At 39.3% G+C, this 22,942-nt stretch overlaps 1 protein-coding gene across 1 annotated transcript in view; it reads left to right on the forward strand.

Annotated features, from left to right (window-relative positions):
• Nucleotides 1–22,942, forward strand: part of LOC131276928 (zinc finger protein 69 homolog B-like) — a 115,033-nt gene that overhangs the window by 73,137 nt on the left and 18,954 nt on the right. The window lies entirely within an intron of this gene.

The raw sequence follows: 22,942 nt of genomic DNA on the forward strand, positions 1-22,942 counted from the left end.
CTTCCTCTCCTCTTCCTCATTTTCATTTCTTCTTCTCTTGCTTTTGTATTTCTTTCGCTTCCCACTTCTCATTTTTAAATATTTTTTTAATTTTCCCTATTTTTATTATCCTCCATTTTTGTGATTTTCCTTCCCGTTTCATATTATTATTTCATCTCTTTTCTTATTTCTCTTTCCTTCCTCTTCACTTTTCCTTTCATCTCTAATACTGTCATAATTTCCTCTTATTTTCTTCCCTTCTTTCCCAGTTTTGTCTTCTCTTTTGACGTATTAAGACATTTCTCTATTTTCAGTTTGTCCTTTCTATATATTCACATTTTAAAATTTTATTTCTATTACTCCTCTTATTATTAACTTTTTCTGTTTCTTTTTGTTCTTTTTCCTTTTTTAATTTTTTCTCTTTTTCTTTTGTCTCTTTTTTGAATAATTTTTTTTTCTGTTGAAATGGGCAATAAGAATATAGAAAAAGTGGAACTGAGTGATAAAGAGTCTCATTGTAGAAAACCAATCAAAAATAAAACCCTAGAGTATAACGAGGAACTAACAAACTGAATGTGAACCTCAAAATAAACTGATGTCTAGACATCAGGAAAAAATATTACTCCATATTAAGAAACCAGAATTTATGGTCCAGCATAGTGAAGAAACTAAAATGTAAGAGGAGTCACACAACACGGAAGAACTAATAAAAGATGTCCAAATAACCTTGCTAACCATATCCAACCACACAACAAATTATACACCATGATCAAGTGGATTTTATCTCATGTATGCAAGGATGGTTCAAAAGAAGAAAATTGATATAATAAAGCACATTGACATATCAAAAAAATCAATTATCTCTGTTTATGCAGAGAATGCAACTGACAAAACATAGCATGCATTTTTTTTATCACAAACACTTCAAAAGATAGTATTAGAAGTAAATTTCCTCAACTTGATAAATGGCATATATGAGAAACCCATAGCTAACTTCATACTCTATGGTGAGATGCTAAAGGCTTTCCCTTTAAGATCTAAAAAAGACAAGTATTCACACCGTTGCCACTCTTGGTTAACATTGTATTGCAAGTACTTACAGGAGCACCTAGGTGAGAAAAAGAAACAAATGAATCCAAATTGGAAAGGAAAAATAAAAATTTCGCTATTTGCAGATGACACAACCCTATTTGTAGGAAGTCCCAAAAATGCACAAAAAAGCTTCTAGATCTGACAAACCAGTTCAATAAAGTGGTAGGATATAAGATGAACACACAAAAATCAATAGCATTTCTGTAAAATAATGAACAATCTGAGGAAGAAATCAAGAATAAATTACCATTTACAATAGCAACAAAAAGAATCAAATATCTAGGAATAAATTTATATGTGTAAAGGACTTGTACTCAGAAAAGTACACAACATTGCTAATCGAAATTAATGCAGATCCATATAAATGGAAGTCTATTCCATGCTCATGGATAGGAAGACAAAATATTATTAGGATGTCCTGCATAAATTAACAAATTGAATGCAATACTAATAAAAATTCCAGCAGAAATATATACTGAAACAGAAAAGTCAATTATCAAAAATATTTGGAAGGGCAGGGGGTCCAAACTAGCCTAAAACAACTTGAAAAAGAAAATTGAAATTGGAGGAATCACACTACCTGACTTTAGAACATACTACAAATCTACAGTAGTAAAATTCATTATACTGTCACAAGAATAGACATACTGACCAATGGAGCCAAATTGAGAGTCCTGATATAGTCCCACACATATACAGCCAACTGATATTTGACAAGACCACCAAGCCCACTCAACTGCAACAGAATAGTCTCAGTAAATGGGGCTCGACCTGAATATATATATGTTAAAGAATAAAAGAGGATCACAATCTCATGCGCTATAAAATTTTAACTCAAGATGGATCAAAGACTTTAATGTAACAGTGAAGACCACAAAAATCTTGGAAGATCATGTAGGTATGCATCTATGACATCACTATGTAGGTAATGGTTTCATAAACATTACACCCAAAGGATGAACAATAAAGAAAAATAGATAAATGAGATACCCTGAAAATTAAAACCTTTGTGCTTCAAATGAGTTTGTTAAGAAAGTGAAAAGGCAGCCCTCTCAGTTGTAGACAATATTTGTAAACCACTTATATGATAAGAGCCTAATATCCAGCCTAGATGAAAAAGTCATACATCTCAAAAATAAAAACATCCCATTTAAAAAATGGGTAAGTTATTTGAATAGACACTTTTCCAAAGAGAAATACAAATGGCTAAAATTACTTGAAAAGATGCTCAACATCACCAGCAGCATTAATCAGCTAAAGGAGTGCTAATACACAATACCAGAAATCTGTTGGCTTTTATAAAGGGTATTTATTTGGGTGTAGAAGCTTACAATCACAGGTCCCTAAGGAGTCCAACTCAAGGTACCATCAGAGGTGTTTTCTCACCCAAAATCATTTGCCACTTGTTGAAATAAGGTGATGGGCAATGTCTGTGAGGATTCAGCCCTCATTCTTCTTAAGGCTCTATGGCCCCAGCTTCTTCTGACTTCAGCTGTAGGTTGGCATATGGCTCATGTCTCTACCCAAGGCATGTTTCATTTTGAAGTCAGCTGCTCTCTTCTCTTCAAAAGGTCAGGTGTAGATTATCTGGCTCATCTTTCTTCCTGGAGCCTCTTCTGTGTCTTGGCACCATCTTTATTTCTCTATGTTCTTCTCCTACATGTCTAATTTTGTGTGAGTCTGTTTTCTCAGTGCCTGAGTTCCACTCTAATGATGAGGCTGAATTAAATCCCTAATCTTAACATAATTTAGTCAGATACCTCACCTGAATCTAACACAATCAAAGAGTTATCAAACAAGAGGTAAAGAGCAGTTTACAAACATGATCTCTCCTTTTGGTATTCATAAATAATCCCAAACAGTCACACCAGCTCTTAGGGAAATGCAAATAAAAAACAATGGGATAGCACCTTACACCATTAGCCTAACTGCTATTAACAAAACAAAACTATAATGTTTTGGAGAGGATGTGATGGAATAGGAATACTCATGCACTGCTTGCGGGTATGTGAAATGCTGCAGCCACTGGGAAGGATGGATTTACACTTCCTTAGGAAGCAAAGAATCGAATTGTCTTATGATCTGGCAGTCCTATTACTGGAGAATTGAAAGCAAGGATGTGAACCTATACATACAACAATGTTCATCACAGCATTATTCACAATTCCTGGAAGATGGATACAACTGAAGATTTCTTCAATGGATGAATAAATAAAATGTGGTATATACATATAGTGGAATATTACTTTGCCCTATAAAGGCATGAAGTATTGACATGAGACAACATGAATGAATCTTGAAGGCAATGTTGAGTGAAGTGAACCAGTCATTAAAGGGCAAATATTGCATTATTTCACTGATATGTACTCAGGCTATTGAACAGACTCCAAGAGCTAGAGCCTTGAATATATATCATCAGCAGATGAAAAGTGAGTAGAGATTGGTGAGCCAATGCTCAATCTGAGGAGAATCTATGATCAAGTGAATGGGTGAAGTTTCAGCCTCAAACTACGATGTCCTGAGGGCTCTAGAGAAACCTGAATAATGCAAACAAAACACAGATCCCCATGAAATCAGCATCCCACCACTGTGACTTACCTTGGAACATTTGACAACCTATTTCCCCACTGTAACAGTAAGGCTCATTTACCATTTCCTTCAGAAGATTCTTCTACCCTTGTATTTGCACCTATAATTAGTACTATCTACATTAAATGTTGGTGCAAGAGACTTAAATCTCCAGGTCTGTTCATATGCCAGTTGAACCCTGAATCTCAGCACTGTTGCCACCCATACCACTCTTCAGTTCATCAGCCTTGCCCAAGACTAAACAAACGATGTTGATGGACAACACCCATTCCAAAAAGCAAAGAGTAAAACTGCAAGCAAAATTGTTCTTTCCAGCTTTCCCATAAAGCCTAAGCCCCCTTTCAGTCTCAAGCAGGGCAGGCATCACCATTCCAAAATCCTCAGGACTAAGGAATGAGTAATTTAAGGAGAAATGAAACCATGGACCAAATTAGACTTATTTTAGAAATGGAAGAACTTTTAACATTGTTATGGAGCTAGTAGTTACCAGATGTTTTGAGGGGAGGGGGCAAGAATAGTTGGAACATAGGACATTTAAAAATGGAAAATTATAAATGGACATTGAAATTGTTCTGTATGATATTGCACTGATGGATACAAACCATTATCCATTTTTTTCAAAACCTATAAAATTATACGCTACAAAGTGTGAGTCATAATAAAAACTCCTAACCATGGTTAGTAGCAATGTTTTGATATTACTTTTTACAAATGTGGCCATATTCATTTAAGTTGTTATTCATAATGGAAAATGTGAGAGGGATTGGTGCATATGGGAATCTCCTATATTTTTTTTTAAGATTTATTTATTTATTTCTCTCCCCTTCCCCCTACCCCAGTTGTCTGTTCTCTGTGTCTATTTGCTGCATGTCCTTTGTCCGCTTCTGTTGTTGTCAGCAGCACGGGAATCTGTGTTTCTTTTTGCTGCGTCATCTTGTTGTGTCAGCTCTCCATGTGTGTGGTGCCATTCGTGGGCAGGCTGAAATTTCTCTCATGCTGAGCACCTCTCCTTATGGGGTGCATTCCTTGTGTATGGGGTTCCCCTACGTGGAGACACCTCTGTGTGACAGGGCACTCCTTGCACACATCAGCACTTCACATGGGCTAGCTCCACATGGGTCAACGAGGCCCAGGGTTGAACCATGGACCTCCCATGTGGTAGACGGACACCCTAACCACTGAGCCAAGTCTGCTTCCCTCCTATATTTTATATAACATTTTGGTCACCTAAAACTTCTTTAAATATAAAGTAAAAATATCACCATATAAAACCTTGAAATTAGAGGGAAACGTATTTATTAAGAGGATGAAACTACTTGATGGACTTCGAGAAAATTCATGGTGGATTATGTATTCAAAAAAAAATCAGGGGAATCATCTTTTTGGCAATTGTGAAGGTGGTGTGCATCAGTTATTGTGTTTCTATAGGGATAATGTTTGAAGTGTTTGGGCAAATGATTGGGTATCTAGAGGCTGAGTTATTGATATCATTGGGAGACATGTTATAGGTTTAGGGGGAAAAAGAATGTGTGGAGTCTCTTGATTTTTTAATCTTCTCCAGTAAGTGAATATAGTTCCTTGTATGGTACTCCTGAGACAGTGATTAAATATCTAAATGATAGGAAACATATGGTTGCTTTGTTCCTGATCTGAGAGGAAACAATATTTCATTGCACTGATTGGAATCTTCACTGGTGGCTGTGTGGGTCTTGTACATAATATTTCATTTTGCCAAGGAGAGGTCCAGATCATTCCCATTGCCACCCATTATTGACCTAGTAAGGAGTATCAATCAAAATACATTGCAAAAATTGTCTTGTTAATAATCAAATATTAATAGATTCCAAAACCTCTGGTCCTATGGAACTATAAGCAATGACATTACGATGGTCAAGATTTGGAAATCCTGTCCTGGTTATTAATAATTAAAAAAAAATATGACCCCAGAACTTGCAAATATCAAAAACATACAGCTAATTTCATGCCTACTTTTAAATGATTGCAGAATGCTTTCCTACTAAGATTGGGGTTACTACAATTATTTCTGTTATTCTCACTACACCTTGTCTTTTATGTCATAGTTATAGAGGATGCATTACTATAAACAAAGACAAAAATTGTGTCTTCTCTTATCAGTTGCATTCTATACAGATATAATGCCAGGTGTCTTCAGCTTGGCTGATCCATCAGTGAATCAGCACTGAGTATCAGTATCTTCAGGATGCCAATGCGTGGACAGCAAAGCATTTGTCTGGTATTGTATCAGGATTTTTCATTGGTGTCTCCACCACCCTCACATGCAGCTGTGTCACTTCCTGCGGCCATGGCAAGCATGGTCCTGATTTTACCAATGATACTGTCATTGGGCACTCCCTGGGTGAAGGGTACTGATAGCCCAGGACCCAGTATGAGATGGAGTTTTCCAGCCTCAGGAGGACCTGAAAGCTCTTGACAATCCCTCCTATTTCCAGCAAGCCACAAGAACACACAATATATTTCCCTTTGAAGCAGTAGTACTGTCTCAGCCACAGATAGAAGGTCTTTATGAGTCTGTATGGTCCTTTTCTCCACCAGGAAGACAGTATTGCTGCAGCTGACAATGCAAAGAGATGCTTACACTGGGCATGCATGGTCTCTCACACCCCCATTCATGAATTTGTTGGAATTTGGAGCAAACAATTTTAGAAATTGCTGGGATGTGCAGTGGTGCAGGATTTATATGTATAGACACCAAAAATTTTAATAAATAATTATGGATTAACTATCACCACTTTCCCCTGGTAATCTATCTTTAATATTTTGCATTTATGACAATTATTTTTTTAAAATTTTTGGTCTTTATTTTTTTTTAATATTACATTAAAATAATATGGGGTCCCTATGTACTCCCCACCATCCTCACCCCACTCTTCCCCCCATAGAAACATCTCCTCCGTCATCATGAGACATTCATTGCACTTGGTGAATACATCTCTGAGCACTGCTCCAGCATCATGGTCAATGGTCCACTTCATATCCCATACTCTCCCACGTTCCAGCCATTGGGCCATGGAAGGACATACAGTGTCCAGTAACTGTACCTGCAACATCACCCAGGACAAATCCAAGTCCCGAAAACACCTCCACATCTCATCTCTTCCTCCCATTCTCCACCCCCAGCAGACACCATGGCCACTTTCTCCACACCAATGCCATATTTTCTTCGATTACTAATCAAAATAGTTCATGAATAGAATATCAGTAAGTCCACTCTAATCCATATTCAATTCCTCTATCCTGTGGACCTTGGAATAGATGTGTCCATTCCACATCTATATCAAGAGAGGGCTTAGATACCACATGGATGCTGGATGCAATCCTGCTTTCAGTTGTAGGCACTCTTGGCTCCTTGATGTGGTGGTTGACCTTCTTCAACTCTGTGTTAGCTGAGTGAGTTAATTCCAATAATCCAGAGCTGCAGTCTGTTGAGGCTCAGGGCCTGGCTATCATATGGTCAGTCCAGAGATTCAGATCGCCTGGGTGTATATTAAACCCCATCACCAACTACAGTTCTGGTAAAACCAACAGGAGAGGCTTCTGAAAAAAGATCACATCTGAGTCCAGCTCCATCACACAGAAACACCAACTCCAAAGAAGGGCCAACTGGCATGGCACTGATCTCCATCTGCCATGTCGATAGAACCTGTGGGTCTCTGTAGCCCTCAGAAGAACCAATACCTGGGGTTGTATCTACTTTATCTGTCTCTGGGACTCTACTGAGGTGTGCATAAGGGCAACCTTCTGATATCCTCCTGGTTATTTTTGGAGACTCATAGCCATATAAACTCATTTGTACTTTCCATTTCCCCCTTGATTCAGGTCAAAAAGCATTTTTAACTCCTGGTATTATATGTAGACTAAGATATTATGCGGTTCAGGGTTTACCCTTTTATTCAAGGCCATTTTATTCAAGGCCATTTTCTGGTTACATCATCAGCTGGTACTTGGTAGTAATCCCTTGGCACCAGGGAGGCTCATCACCGGGACTCATTTCCCATGCTGGGGGGAAGGCAAGGCATTTTCATGCTGAGTTTGGCTTCGAGACTGGCCATATTGGAGTAACATGGAGGCTCTCAGTAGGCAACTCTTAGGCACCCTGCAGCTCTATGCCTTGTTCTTATTTCAGGTGCAAAGGCTCACAAGCATAGTCATTAGTATTAAGGGCTCATTGTTAGACCTTCATTCTTTTTAGTCTTTACTATTCACTTGGGGGATTGTTGCTGTTCCTTTAGTTCTGTGGTAGAGCTCCCCTGGCTAGGAACTCCACACTCCCTCAGTTGTCGTTTTTAATTGTATCCACTATGAAAATATCCAAACATTTTTATGTACCATAGATAAATGCCCTGGAGAACTCCCTGCCAAACATGTGTCCCCGTCAATAACATCCCACACCAGTATTCCTCCGCTGCCATTGTTGAACCTCTCTGTGATCCAAAACTTCCTGAAAAGTGAAGCCCAGTATATTGCCAGGTTCTATTAATAGTAAAATAGAATATATTGATGAGTTTAAAGATTCAATATAGAATATATACTAATTTTTAAAAATTAAGGTAAAAATAAATAGGCGTATGAAAAAATTTAAAAATGCAAAAGCTTTGTTTTTGATGTTTTGCCTTCCATCACTACAATAAGTGTTCCTATGTTTGCAAATTAGGAAGGCAATACTTTGATCCTTTTCTCAGTGTCTACATCCTATCTTTTTCTTTTCTTTTTTCTAATTATTAAGCTTATCTTCACAGGAGTTTTAGACCACAGTAATTCATATATACAATATACAGAACTCCCATATATCCAACATAAAACCTTTTCCCACAGCAATAATCTTTTTGCATATTCATACTAAATTTACTGGAACTGATATACAGATATTGAGACAATAGCTTTCAAATAAGGTAACATTTCTGTTTACATTGTGGTTTATATTTTAGACTATACAGTTTTCTAAAGTTTTAGTTACATTATGTTTTACATTATGATTTACATTTTAGCCTATCAGCCCCTCTACATTTTTTATGTAATTTTACATGTCCTATATCCATCCTTGCATACTCTTGTGAAACACTTCTATTGCCCACACAGTTAAATTGGTTCCATCTATTCAATACCTCTTTCCCCCTCCCCTTAGGGCCCACACTGACAGTCAGTCTTCATTGCTTGAAGGGCCATGTTTAGAGATAGTTGCAACAGTGTTGAGGGCTTGACATGCTCAACTTCCTTAATGCACTGAGAGGAACCATTTCTCTTGAGAGATGTTCCGTCTTTCAATGGCATCAGTCATCCCCAGGATGTGGGTATATCTTCACTCTCATTATATGGTTCTCTATCCAATGATATAAACACTATGGCAAAAATGAATATTCACATATTCCCTAGGAGCTTGTCCTGCATCAGATTATCCCCTTTAAGCATCTTAAACAGGTAACTTTCCTTATTATATTTTTGAGATGGTTTTCCCAGCATTATACTCTCAACCAAATACCTGACAATCTACTATGTTCATATGTTTCCCCACCCTCCTCCAATTTCTTGCCATCCTCCCATCCCTAGCCCCCCTCAAGCCTGCAAATTCCCACCCAAAGGTAAACCTATGACCCCATTTTATCCCTTCCTTATACAAATACTTACCTCAGCTTATAGATTTCACCCATGTAGGTGTCAGCTTACATCCTTCCTCTACCCCCCAATTTCCTGTAAGCCTATCATCCAGTCTCTAGCTTTCTGAGGCCACTTGGTTTACTTATTTCATATCATTGAGGTCATGTAGTATTTGTCCTTCAATGCCTGGGTTGCTTTACTCATAATGTTCTCAAGATTCATCCATGGAGGACTTGGGGCAAGATGGTGGCTGAGTGAACTTGCCTGGTAGTGTCTCTGCAGGGGGCGGCTGGGCAGCATTGAAGGCTCTTTGGGACCATGCTGTTTTGGGGATTTTTGCTGGTTGGAAGGTGTCTGGACGTCGATTTGGTGGGAAGGTAACAGAGAGGATACGTCTATAATATATAAACGGAGGTCCCAGCTCGGTGTGGAAAGTTCCCTCCTTGGGTGGGTGGAGCCGTGGTATCGGGTGCTGCTGCAGCTCAGGGAGCCGCCGCGGCCATGGTTTTTTTTTTCCTTTTTTTGGAGGCTCTGCGGTGCTGAGGAATTCGCGGGTCCCTGGCGGGCTGGTGAGGGGTTGATGGGACAGGACTCCTTTGCAGATCGATTTGGGGAGACAGACAGTGTTTTGTTGTGAAGCGGGGGAATTTTTGGTGGCGGACGGGTGGTAGCGCTTCCGCCTGGAGCCCCATCCCCACAGGTCCGTCTGCCGATCTGCAATGGAATTGGATTTTTGGCAATAAGGGGACACAATTGGGAGATTGTTGCAGGGTGCAGTCAGGGAGGGGGACACGTCTGGAAGCCGAATGGGGAATATTTTGCGAAGTTTTGTAGTTCCGGTTTTGGAGTCTGTTTTCGGTATTTCCAGCTGAAGCCCAGCCCACCCGGCGGGGCTTGGGATCTGGGTCATTGAACTGGCTGCGGTGTAGAGGCGCCCTCAAGTGGCCGTTGCATGGGAGCACAGGGTGGGAGCTGTCCAAAGGCTGAATTGATGATACCCCCACATGAAGAAATTCAGAGGAATAGGTGAATTGCAGGGTTCAGACATTAAATGTAGAGTTCGTGGATCTGGCTTCCCCCATGCAGCTGGCACCCAGCTATGGGGATCCCTGAGGGCTGTGTTGCACTGTGGGGCTCCTAAGCTTCCTGTTGACCAGATTTGGGGTTGCCAGGTCTGGGTCCCCTGGACTCCGGTGGTCCTCACCCCAGACTCACACCTCTTGAGTCTTCAGTGTCTCAGACTTGCCACCCCTGAATCCATCACGCCCTGGGGGCTACCTGGGGTCCCTGAGTGACCTGGACTTTAACGTTTGCGTTTTATCTTTATTGGTTCATATTGTTTTGTTTTTATTTTCATTTTATCTTATTTTTTACTCTTTGATGCCCTGATTGCTAATACTGCATTATCCCCTAGTCTTTTCTCCTAGCGTGTCCCCCAAAGTCCTTTTTTTATACAGTTATTTAGGGGTTTTTCATTGTTGTTGATGATAGTGTTGCAATTGTGATTCGTGTATACCTGTATTTCTCTTCCCCCTACCTGTTCCCCACCTTTTGCCCACCCTCTTTTTCTTTCTTCCTTTCTTCTCGTCTTTCTTTTTTTTTCTTTATTATTTTTTCTTTTTCTGTTTTCTCTCTCCCTCTTGTCCCTCATTTTCCACTTATTTTATTTTAATTCAAGTATACAATAGGTGCTACAGGGAACACCTCACATTTGCTGGGTTTTCCCATCCTCCACTGCCTCATTTCTGTGTGAACTGATTTAGGCTACCTACGCTATCCCCCTTCCCCTACATCTTGATATCTGCTATCATCTACTGTCTCTCCTATATTCCATGCCCCCACCTCCCTTTCTTGGATTCATAAAGTGTCTAACTCTTAATTTCTAATACCTTTGTTTTGTTTTCTGTCTGGTATCCACTCTTGAAACTATTACCTTTCTTTTCTTTTTCCCTCTCTCACGAAAACAATAGCTTTGTAGCTCATACCATATTCCTCCCATATTCAGTCATCTACCTCATAATAGGTACTCTACCTACAGCTATAACTCTACACAATGTACATGAATCTAACCTCCATCCTCCCAGATCTCATATTCTTGCTTTGTCAACATATATCACCAATACTACTCTATACTTTTCCTTGCTTACACAATTGCCTTGGCCCGGCACTAATACTTTCCTTTAAAGTGAACTTAAGCAGAAACAAGAAAGTAGAATAAGAAGAACAAAGTGACAAAAAGAAGATATAACACTTACGCAAAAATAACAGCTAATTAATCTCCAAGACTAGACAAAGAAGCTAAGGAACTGATTAAACCCGTCAAGATAAAAGGATGACCAGAAAGCCACAAAAATCGACAAACCAAATCAGTAATCAGGAAAACATGGCTGAATCTAATCAACAAACTAAAAATCAAGAAGGGGAGCAGCACTTCGCACAAGCAATGAAAGATCTCAGAACATTTATCACCAACAAATTTGATGAAGTAATGAAAGAGGTTAACACCATGAAGACAACACTGGGAGGGGAAATTGCAGACATACGCAAAAACATAACAGACATGATGGGAATGAACACCACAGTTCAAGAAATCAAAAATACACTTGCAGCAAATATCAGCAGACTAGAAGAGACAGAGCAGAGAATTAGTGATGTGGAAGACAGTACATAAGAAATCATACAGATAGTAGAAGGGGTCAATAAGAAGATAGAAAAAATCCAGTTAGGAATTAGGGACCTGAATGACAATGCAAAACGCTCAAACATACGTATTATAGGCATTCCAGAAGGAGAAGAGAAGGGAAAGGGGTCAGAAGGAGTGTTGCAGGAAATAATGGCTGAAAACTTCCCAAATCTACTGAAAGAGACAGATGTACATATCCAAGAAGCACAGCGCACTCCACTAGTCATAAACGCCAACAGGCCCACCCCAAGACATATACTTGTCAAATTATCCAATGCTCAAGACAAAGAGAAAATCCTAAAAGCAGCAAGAGAAAAGAAAATCATCACATACAAGGGAAGCTCAATTAGATTAAGTGCTGATTTCTCATCTGAAACCATGGAGGCAAGGAGGCAGTGGTATGATATAGTCAAGGTACTAAAGGAAAAAAATTTCCAACCAAGAATACTCTATCCAGATGAGATGTGGAGGCGTTTTTGGGACGTGGAGTTGTCCTGGATAGTGCTTCACGGACAATTACGGGACACTGTAGATCCCCCCAGGGCCCACTGGATGGAACGTGAGAGAGTCTGGGCTATGATGTGGACCATTGACTATGGGGTGCAGTGATGCTCAGAGATGAACTTACCAGGTGCAATGGATGTATCACGATGATGGGAGAGAATGTTGATGTGGGGGGAGTGGGGGGCGGGGGCGGTGGGGTTGAATGGGACCTCATATATTTTTTTAATGTAATTAAAAAAAAAATCATAAATAAATATTTAAAAAAAAAAAAAAAGAATACTCTATCCAGCTAAACTAACATTCAAACATGATGGAGAGTTCAAAATCACAGATAAACAGAAACTGAAAGAGTATACCAACATGAAACCTCCCCTTCAAGAAGTTCTAAAGGGAGTTCTGCAGGAAGAAAGGAAAAAACAGGACAGGCTGAGTTGGAGGAGAGTATAAGAGCAACAAAAAGAGACAAACTAGAAGGGAAAAAAAAATACAAACAAAATACGACAAGCACAAATCCAATAAAAATATGGCTAACACAAATATTTCCTTGAAAGTAATAACACTCAATGTTAATGGATTAAACTCACCTATCAAAAGATTCAGACTTGGACATTGGATGAGGAAATATGACCCATATGTATGTTGTCTACAAGAGACACATCTTAGACCCAGAGACGCATGGAGATTGAAAGTGAATGGCTGGAAAACAATCATACAAGCAAACAATAACCAAAAAAAGGCAGGAGTAGCTATATTAATATCAGACAAAATAGACTTTAAATGTGAAACAATTGTGAGAGACAAAGAAGGATACTACATTTTAGTGAAAGGGAAAATCTGTCAAGAAGATCGAATGATCATAATTATTTATGCTCATAACAAGGGTGCCTCTAAGTATGTGAGACAAACGGTGGAAAAACTAAGTGAAACAATAGATGCATCTACAATCCTAGTGGAGGATTTTAATAACCACTATCTTCCTTGGACAGAACATCTCAAAAGAGGATCACTAAAGAACCAAAACATTTGAACAGTTTATTAGAGGAGCTGGAACTAATAGACATATATAGATCTTTACCCCCAAACACAGCAAGATATACATTTCTTCTCAAGCGCACATGGATCATTCTCCAAGGTAGACCATATGCTAGGCCACAAAGAAAGGCTGAATGAATTCAGAAAGATTGAAATCATACAAAACAATATCTCTGACCACAGTGGAGTCAAGGTGGAAATTTGCAAGGGACAGAGGCCCAGGTTTCACACCACGATTTGGAAATTAAACAGCACACTCTTAGAAAAACAGTGGGTCAAAGAGGAAATCTCAAAAGAAATCAATGACTACCTGGAAACAAATGATAATGATAACACAACATACCAAAATTTATGGGATACAGCAAAAGCAGTACTGAGAGGGAAATTTATAGCCATAAATTCATATATCAAAAAAGAAGAAAAAGCAAAAATTGAAGAATTAACTGCACATTTGAAGGAATTAGAAAAACAACAACAAAGTGACCCAACAGGAAGAAAAAGGAAGGAAATAACAAAGATAAGAGCAGAACTAAATGAAATAGAAAATAAGAAAGCACTTAAAAAGATAAACAAGACCAAGAGCTGGTTTTTTGAGATCAACAAAATTGACAAACCTTTAGTGAGACTAACAAAGAAAAAAAGAAAGAAGGTGCAAATACACAAAATAAGAAATCAGAAAGGCGATATCACCACTGACCCCACAGAAATAAAGACTATCATAAGAGGATACTTTGAAAAACTATATTCCAACAAAAATGACAATTTAGAGGAAATGGAGAAATTCTTAGAACACATAAGGAGCCCATATTGACGAAAGAAGAAATTGATGATCTTAAGAAACCAATCACAAGCAGAGAGATAGAATCAGTCATTAAAAATCTCCCAACTGAGAAGAGCCCAGGGCCAGACGGCTTCACAGGTGAATTCTACAAAACATTCTGGAAAGAACTAACACCAATCCTGCTGAATCTATTCCAAAAAATCAAAACAGATGGAACATTGCCGAACTCCTTCTATGACGCCAACATTACCATAGTACCAAAGGCAAACAAAGACATCACAAAAAAGGAAAATTACAGACCAATTTCTCTAATGAACCTAGACGCAAAAATACTTAACAAAATACTTGCTAATCGTATTCAACAACACATTAAACGAATCATACACCACAACCAAGTGGGATTTATTCCAGGTGTGCAAGGATGGTTCAACATAAGAAAATCAATCAACGTAATACACCATATAAACAGATTGAAGGAAAAAAATCACATGATTATATCTATAGATGCAGAAAAAGCATTTGACAAAACACCGCACCCTTTCTTGATAAAAACAGTCCAAAAGATTGGTATACAAGGAAATTTTTCAACATGATAAAGATTATATACGAAAAACCTACAGCCAACATTGTTTAAAGTGGGGAAATCCTAAAATCCTTCCCTCTAAACTCAGGAACAAGACAAGGATGCCCTTTGTCTCCGCTCCTATTTAACATTGTCTTAGAAGTACTTGCTCGAGCACTGAGGCAAGAACCAGATATACAAGGCATTCAAATTGGAAAGGAAGAAGTCAAAATTTCATTATTTGCAGATGACATGATCCTATACATAGAAAACCCTGAGAGATCTACAACAAAGCTTCTAGAACTCATAAATGAGTGTAGTAAAGTCTGCAGTTTATAAGATCAATGCGCAAAAATCAGTAGCATTTCTGTACAGCAATAATGAGCTAGATCAGGAAGAAATCAAGAAACAAATACCATTCACAATAGAAAAGAAAAAAATCAAACACATAGAAGAGGTGGCATTGGATTGGGAAAAGTGGACATAATGGACAAAGGGTATGGGGAAAGGCAGGAAGAGATGAGAGGTGGAGGCGTCTTCGGGACATGGAGCTGCCCTGGATGGTGCTTCAGAGGTAATCACCGGACATTGTAAATCCTCACAGGGCCCACTTGATGGAATAGAGGAGAGTATGGGCCATGATGTGAACCAATGTATATGAGGTGCAGAGGTGCCCAAAGATGTACTTACCAAATCCAATGGATGTGTCATGATGATGGGAACGAGTGTTGTTGGGGGGGGGGAGAGGGGGGGTGGGGGCGTGGGGTTGAATGGGACCTCACATATATATTTTTAATGTAATATTATTACAAAGTCAATAAAAAATAAAAAAATAAAAAAAAAAAAAGAGGTAAAAAACTTATACCCTGAGAAGTATAAAAGACTGTTCAAGAAAACTAAAGAACTAAATAAATGGAAGAATATTCCTTGTTCATGGATAGGAAGACTGAATATTATCAAGATGTCTATCCTACCAAAACTGATCTACACATTAAATTCAATCCCAATAAAAATCAACACAGCCTTCTTTAAGGAACTAGAAAAACTAACTATGAAATTTATTTGGAAAGGAAAGAGACCCCGAATAGCCAAAGACATACTGAAAAAGAAATACAAAATTGGAGGAATCACAGTACCTGTCTTCAAAACATACTACAAAGCTACAGTAGTGAAAATAGCATGGTATTGGCATATGGAGAGACACACAGACCAATGGAATCGAATTGAAAACTCTGATATAGAACCTCACATATATAGCCATATAATATTGGATAAAGCCACCAAACCCTCTCAACTGGGAGAGAGTGGCCTATTGAACAAATGGTGCCTGGAAAACTGGATAGCCATATGTAGAAGAATGAAAAAGGATTACCATCTCACACCTTATACAAAGATCTACTCAAGATGTATCAAAGACCTAAATATAAGAGCCAAGACCATAAAAACCTTGGAAAGCAGTGTAGGGAAATATCTACAGGACCTTTTAATAGGAAATGGCTTCATGAATATCACACCAAAAGCACGAGCAGCAAAAAAACTAATAGATAAATAGGAGTTCCTCAAAATTAAAGCCTTCTTCACCTCAAAGGAGTTTGTCAAGAAAGTAAAAAGGGAGCCCACACAGTGGGAGAAAATATTTGGCAACCATATATCTGATAAGAAACTTATAATTTCCATATATAAAGGCCTCATGTATCTTGAAAATAAAAAGATAAACAACCCATTTAAAAAATGGGATAAAGATTTAAACAGACACTTCTCCAAAGAAGAAATACAAATGGCTAAAAAGCACATGAACAAATGCTCCAAATCTCTAGCTATCAGGGAAATGCAAATCAAAACTACAGTGAGATACCATCTTACCCCCATAAGATTGGCAGCTATGAAAAAAACAGAAGAATACAAATGCTGGAGAGGATGTGAAGAAAGGGGAACACTCATCCACTGCTGGTGGGAATGCAGAAGGATCCAACCATTCTGGAGGACAGTTTGGCGCTTTTTCGAAAAGCTAACCATCAATTTGCCATATGACCCAGCAATACCACTGCTGGGTATATACCCAGCAGAACTGAAAACAAGGACAGAAACCGATATCTGTACACTAATGTTCAAAGCAGCATTGTTCACTATCGCCAAAAGTTGGAATCAACCCAAATGCCCATCAACAGATGAGTGGATCAATAAAATGTGGTATATACACACAATGGAATACTACGCGGCTGTAGGAACAAATACACTAGAAACACACGTGATAACATGGATGAATCTTGAGAACCTTATGTTGAGTGAATCAACCCAGACATTGAAGGACAAATACTACATGACCTCAATGATATGAAATAAACAAGCTGCCTCAGAGAGGTAGAGACTGAACGATAGGCTTACAGGAAATCGGGGGGTAGAGGAAGGATGTGAGCCGATGTCTGCAGGGGTGGAATTTATGATGAGCTGGTGGTAAGTATGAACACAAAGAAGAGATAAAATGGGGGCAAGTGGTTGCCTTTGGGTGGGGCTTTAAGGGTTTGATGGGGCCTGGGGACGGGCGGATGGGTAATATTGCCCAAAAAGTGGGGGGAGGGAGGAATAGCATACGAACACAGGAGAGTGTCAGGTGTTGGTTGAGAGCAAAATGCTGAGAAAATCGTATCAAAATATAATTAAGAGGGTTACCTGTTTACGATGCTCGGAAGGGATGGTCTGATGCGGGATGGGCTCCTGGGGAATGTCTGAATGCTCATTTTGCCAGAGTGGGTGATACCATTGTGTAGAGACCCAAGTAGTGAGAGTGGGGGTGGACCCACATCCTGGGGAGGACTAATGGCATCAAATAGAGGGAACTTAATCTCTCGAGAGAAAGGGTGGCTCCCAGGGCATTGGGGCAGCTGAGCAAGTTAGGACCTGAACACTGTTGCAAGTATCTCTGGATGTGGCTCCTCGGGAAACGGAGGTTGGCTGTCACTGTGGGCACCAAGGGGATTGGAAAATGGTTGTTAAATGTGTGAAACCAAGGTAAATGTGGGGTAAGAGAGCAGTTTTGTGAGAGTACACAAGGATGGATATAAAATATGTAATATTACATCATAAACATATTCGGGACGACAGAATGATAATGTAAACCATAATGTAAAACATAGGATAACTAAAAATGTTAGAAAACTGCGTGTCCTAAAGTATGCACCACAATGTTAGCACAGATGTCACCTGGTTTGAAAGCTATTGTCTCAGACTCTGTACATCACTTTAAGTAAATATGTTGTGAATAGGTTGTAAGAGTATCGCTGTGGAAGGGAAAAGGTTTTGTGGTGGATGTGTGGGAGTGCTGTATATTGCATACATGAATTGCTGTGGTCTAGGGCTCTTGTGAAGAGAAGTTCAATAATTAGTGGGAAAAAAAAGGAAAAGAAAAAGATAGGATGTAGAATTTTACAAGTCAACACGTATTCTATTTCTAACCTTTAAACCCATCGCTATATACCATTTTGCTAATAAGAGATCCTGACAATATATTGGGGCTTCAATATGCAGGAAGTTCTGGATCCCAGAGTGGTCCAACAATGGCAGCAGAGGAATACTGGTATAGGATATTATTGACAGGGGATATATGGCTGACAGGGAGCTATACAGGGCATATGTCCAGGGTGCATGGGTAATGTTTGGATATACTCATAGTGGCAACAAAAACTACAGCTGGGGGGGTACTGGTTCCCTGGCCGGGGGTGCTGTGCCGTAGTCCCTAGGGGACCAGCGGCAGTCCCCCAAGTGCAGCGGTAAGGACCAAGAAGGAATGAGGGTCCAACAGTAAGCCCCTGATACTATTGACTATGCTTGTGAGCCTATACGCCTGAAATAAGAACAAGGCCTAGAGCAGCACTGTGCCTGGGAATTTCCTCCTGACAGACTTCATGTTACTTAAATGTGGCCAGTCTCAAAGCCTAACTCAGCATCTAAATGCAATGCCTTCCCCCCAGTGTGGGACATGACACCCGGGGATGAACCTCCCTGGCACCGAGGGATCACTATCAACTAACAACTGATAATGCAGCTGGAAAATCACCTTGAATTGAAGGTTCGATGCAGATCAGTGGAATATCCCTGTCTACATAGAATAATATGACTTTAAAATGCTGTTTGACCTAATGTAAGGGGGAAATAGAAAGGAGAAATGAGTTTATATGGCTATGAGTCTCTAAAAAAAAAAGAGTTTGGAGGCTCTCAGAAGGATTGCCCTTATGCACAACTGAACAGAGTCTAAGAGACAGATAAAGTAGATACAATCCCCAGGTATTGGTTCCTTTGAGGGCTAAACGGACCCACAGGTTCTACGGTCATGGCAGATAGGGTTCACTGCCATGTCAGATGGCCCTTCTTTGGAGTTGGTGTTTCTGCGTGATGAAACTGGACCCAGAGGGGATCTCTTTTCATAAGGCTATCATGCTACTTTACTGGAATTGTAGTTGGTATTGGGGTTTAAGATATATTTAGGGGATTGAATCTTTTTACTGACAATATGATAGCCAGGCCCTGAGCCTCAACAGACTCCAGCTCCTACCATCTGATTTATTGGATTCACCTCACTCAGCTAAGATGGAGTTGAAGAAGGACAACCACCACACCATGGAGCCTAGAGTGCCTACAACTGAAAGCAGGAGGATTGCATCCAGTAACCATGTGGAATCTGAGCCTCCTCTTGACATAGAGGTGCAACGGACACAACCAATCCAAGGTCCACAGAGAAAAGGTGGCATTGGAGTGGGGAAAGTGGCCATGGTGGCTGATGGGTATGGGGAATGGCAGGAAGAGATGAGATGTGGAGGCGCCTTTGGGACTTGGAGTTGCCCTGTATGGTGCTTCAGGGGCAATCACCAGACATTGTAAATCCTCCCAGGGCTTACTGGATGGAATGGGGCAGAGTGTGGGCCATGATGTGGACCAATGATCATGAGGTGCAGAGATACCCAGAGATGTACTTACGAAATGCAATGGATGTGTCATGATGGGAGTGAGTGTTGCTGGGGGGGGGAAGGGGTGCGGTGGGGGTCGTGCGTTTGAATGGGACCTCATTTTTTTAATATAATATTTTTACAAGATCAATAAAAAAATTAAAAAAAAGATTCATCCATGTTATCACGTGTTTGTAGTGTATTTGTTCTTGAAGCTGAGTAGTATTCCATTGTATGTATATACCACATTTTATTTATCCATTCTTCTGTGGATGGGCATTTCAGTGGATTCCAACTTTTGGCAATAGTGAACAATGCTTCTATGAACATTGGTGTGCATATATCGGTTTGTGTGCTTGTTTTCCATTCTAATGGATATACCCGGCAGTGAAATAGCTGGGCCACATTGAAAATCTATGGTTAGTTTTTTGAGAAATTGCCAAACCGTCCTCCAGAATGGTTGGATCCTTCTGCATGCCCACCAGCAGTGGATGAGTGTAACCATTCCTCCACATCCTCACCAGCATTTGTAGTCTTCTGTTATTTTCACAGGTGCCAATCTTGTGGGAATAAGATGATATCTCACTGTAGTTTTGATTTGCATTTCCCTGATAGCTAGAGATTTGGAGCACTATTTCATGTGCTTTTTAGCCATTTGTATTTCTTCTTTGGAGATGTGTCTGTTTAAATCTTTTTCCCATTTTTTAAGTGGGTTGCTTTTATTTTCAAAATATAGGATTTCTTTAAGTATATGCATGTTATAAGTCTCCTATCAGATACATGGTTACCAGATATTTTCTCCCATTGTGTAGGTTCTCTTTTCACTTTCTTGACAAACTCCTTTGAAGTGCAGAAGGCTTTACTTTTGAGGAAGTCCCAATTATCTATTTGTTCTTTTGCTGCTCGTGCTTTGGGTGTGAAGGTCATGAAGCCATTTCCTATTACAAGTTCTTGTATATGCTTCCCTACATGGTTTCCAAAGTTTTTATCGTCTTGGCTCTTATATTTAGGTCTTTGATCCATCTTGAGTTGATTTCTGTATAAGGTGTGAGATGGTAATGCTCTTTCATTCTTTTACATGTGGATATCCAGTTCTCCAGGCACCATTTTTTGAATAGGCCATTCTCTCCCAGTTGAGAGGGCTTGGTAGCTTTATTGAATATTATATGACTATATATATGAGAATCTATATCAGAACTTGCCCCCGCCTGCGGGATGGCAACGAGTGCTCGAAACCTGCCGAGAAAGAATGGTGGGACAAGAGCCATGAAGAATGACAGCAAGACAGTGTTCTGATCAAGCTGGGAATTTTATTGAGGGGGACAAAGCATATATACTCTTGGGAAGGGGAGGAGCGGGGAGTGAGGAGGTGGAGGCTAGGGATTGGTTGTTGCTGTTGCCGGGGAGGGAGGCAGACTTTAGTTTCGTGCCTTGCGCCTGCATACTACCTTATCAGTCTGGGCAGTGGCGAGAAATGGAGAAGAAAGGAGCAGGGAGGGAGAAGAACAAGGAAGTGACAGGGCAGATTTGAGTTCTGCCATGATGTGGGACCCGCCATGTTGTGGTGAACTAATTATAGTTTACTCAAATGAGAAAGTTGGCTCCTCTCTGGCAGCCATGCTGCAGGCTCTGCTGAGTTCGGCATGTACTTTATTTTGACTGCTCCCAACAAGAACTCTCAATTCAATTCCATTGGTCTGTGTGTCTCTGTTTGTACCAATACCATGCCATTTTCACTACTGTAGCTTTGTAGTATGTTTTGAAGTCAGGTAGTGTGATTCCTCCAATTTCATTTCTTTTTCAATATGTCTTTGGCTATTCAGGGCCCCTTTCCTTTCCAAATGAATTTCATAGCTAGTTTTTCTAGTTCCTTAAAGAATGCTGTGTTGATATTTATTGGGATTGCATTGAATGTGTAAATCAGTTTTGGTAGGATAGACATCTTAATAATATTTAGTCTTACTACCCATGAACAAGGAATATTCTTCCAATTATTTAGGTCTTCTTTGATTTCTTTGAACAGTCTTGTGTAGTTCTCTTGTGTATAAGTTTTTTGCATGTTTAGTTAAATTTATTCCTAGGTATTTGATTTTTTTATTGACTATTGTAAATGGTATTTGTTTCTTGATTTCCTCCTGAGTTTTTTCAATTTTGTTGTACAGACATGCTACTGATTTTTGTGCATTGATCTTATGACCTGCCACTTTACTAAACTCATTTATGACTTTTAGAAGCTTTGTTGTAGACCTCTCAGGTTATAGGATCATATCATCTGCAAAGAATGAAATTTTGACTTCTTCCTTTCAAATTTGAATGCCTTTTATGTCTGGTTCTTGTGTAAGTGCTCAAGGAAGAACTTCTAAGACAATGTTAAATAGAAGAGGTGAGAGTGGGCATCCTTGTCTTGTTCCTCATCTTAGAGGGACGTATTTTCAGATTTCACCATTGTAAATGATGTTGGCTGTGGGTTTTCCATATATACTCTTTATCATGTTCAAAAAATTTCCTTGTATTCCAATGTTTTCCAGTGTTTTTATCAAGAAAGTGTGTTGTATTTTGTTGAATGCTTTTTCTGCAATTATAGGTATAATCGTGATTTTTTCTTTCAATCTGTTTATATGGTGTATTACATTGATTGATTTTCTTATGTTGAACTGGTATCTTGCATACCCGGAATGAATCACATTTGGTCATGGTGTATAATTCACTTAATCTGTTGTTGAATACGGTTAGCAAGAATTTTCCTGAGGATTTTTGCATCTAGGTTCATTAGAGAATTTGGTCTGTAATTTTCCTTTCTTGTGATGTCTTTGTTTGGCTTTGGTACTGGTGCAATGTTGGCATCATAGAATGAGTTAGGTAATGCTCCTTCTCTTTCAGTTTTTTGGAAGAGTTTCAGCAGTATTGGTGTTCTTTTTGGAATGTTTTGTATAATTCACCTATGAAGCCATCTGGCCCTGGGCTCTTCTTAGTTGGGAGGATTTTAATGACTGATTCTATCTCTTTACCTGTGATTGGTTTGTTGAGATCATCAGTTTCTTCTTTCATCAATATAGGCTGCTTATGTGTTTCTAGGACTTTGTCCATTTCCTCTGAATTGTCATTTTTGTTGGAATATAGTTTTGCAAAGTATCTCCTTATTATAG

The sequence above is a fragment of the Dasypus novemcinctus genome, chromosome 30 (genome assembly GCF_030445035.2).
Source record: "Dasypus novemcinctus isolate mDasNov1 chromosome 30, mDasNov1.1.hap2, whole genome shotgun sequence".
NCBI classification, from domain to species: Eukaryota; Metazoa; Chordata; class Mammalia; order Cingulata; family Dasypodidae; genus Dasypus; species Dasypus novemcinctus.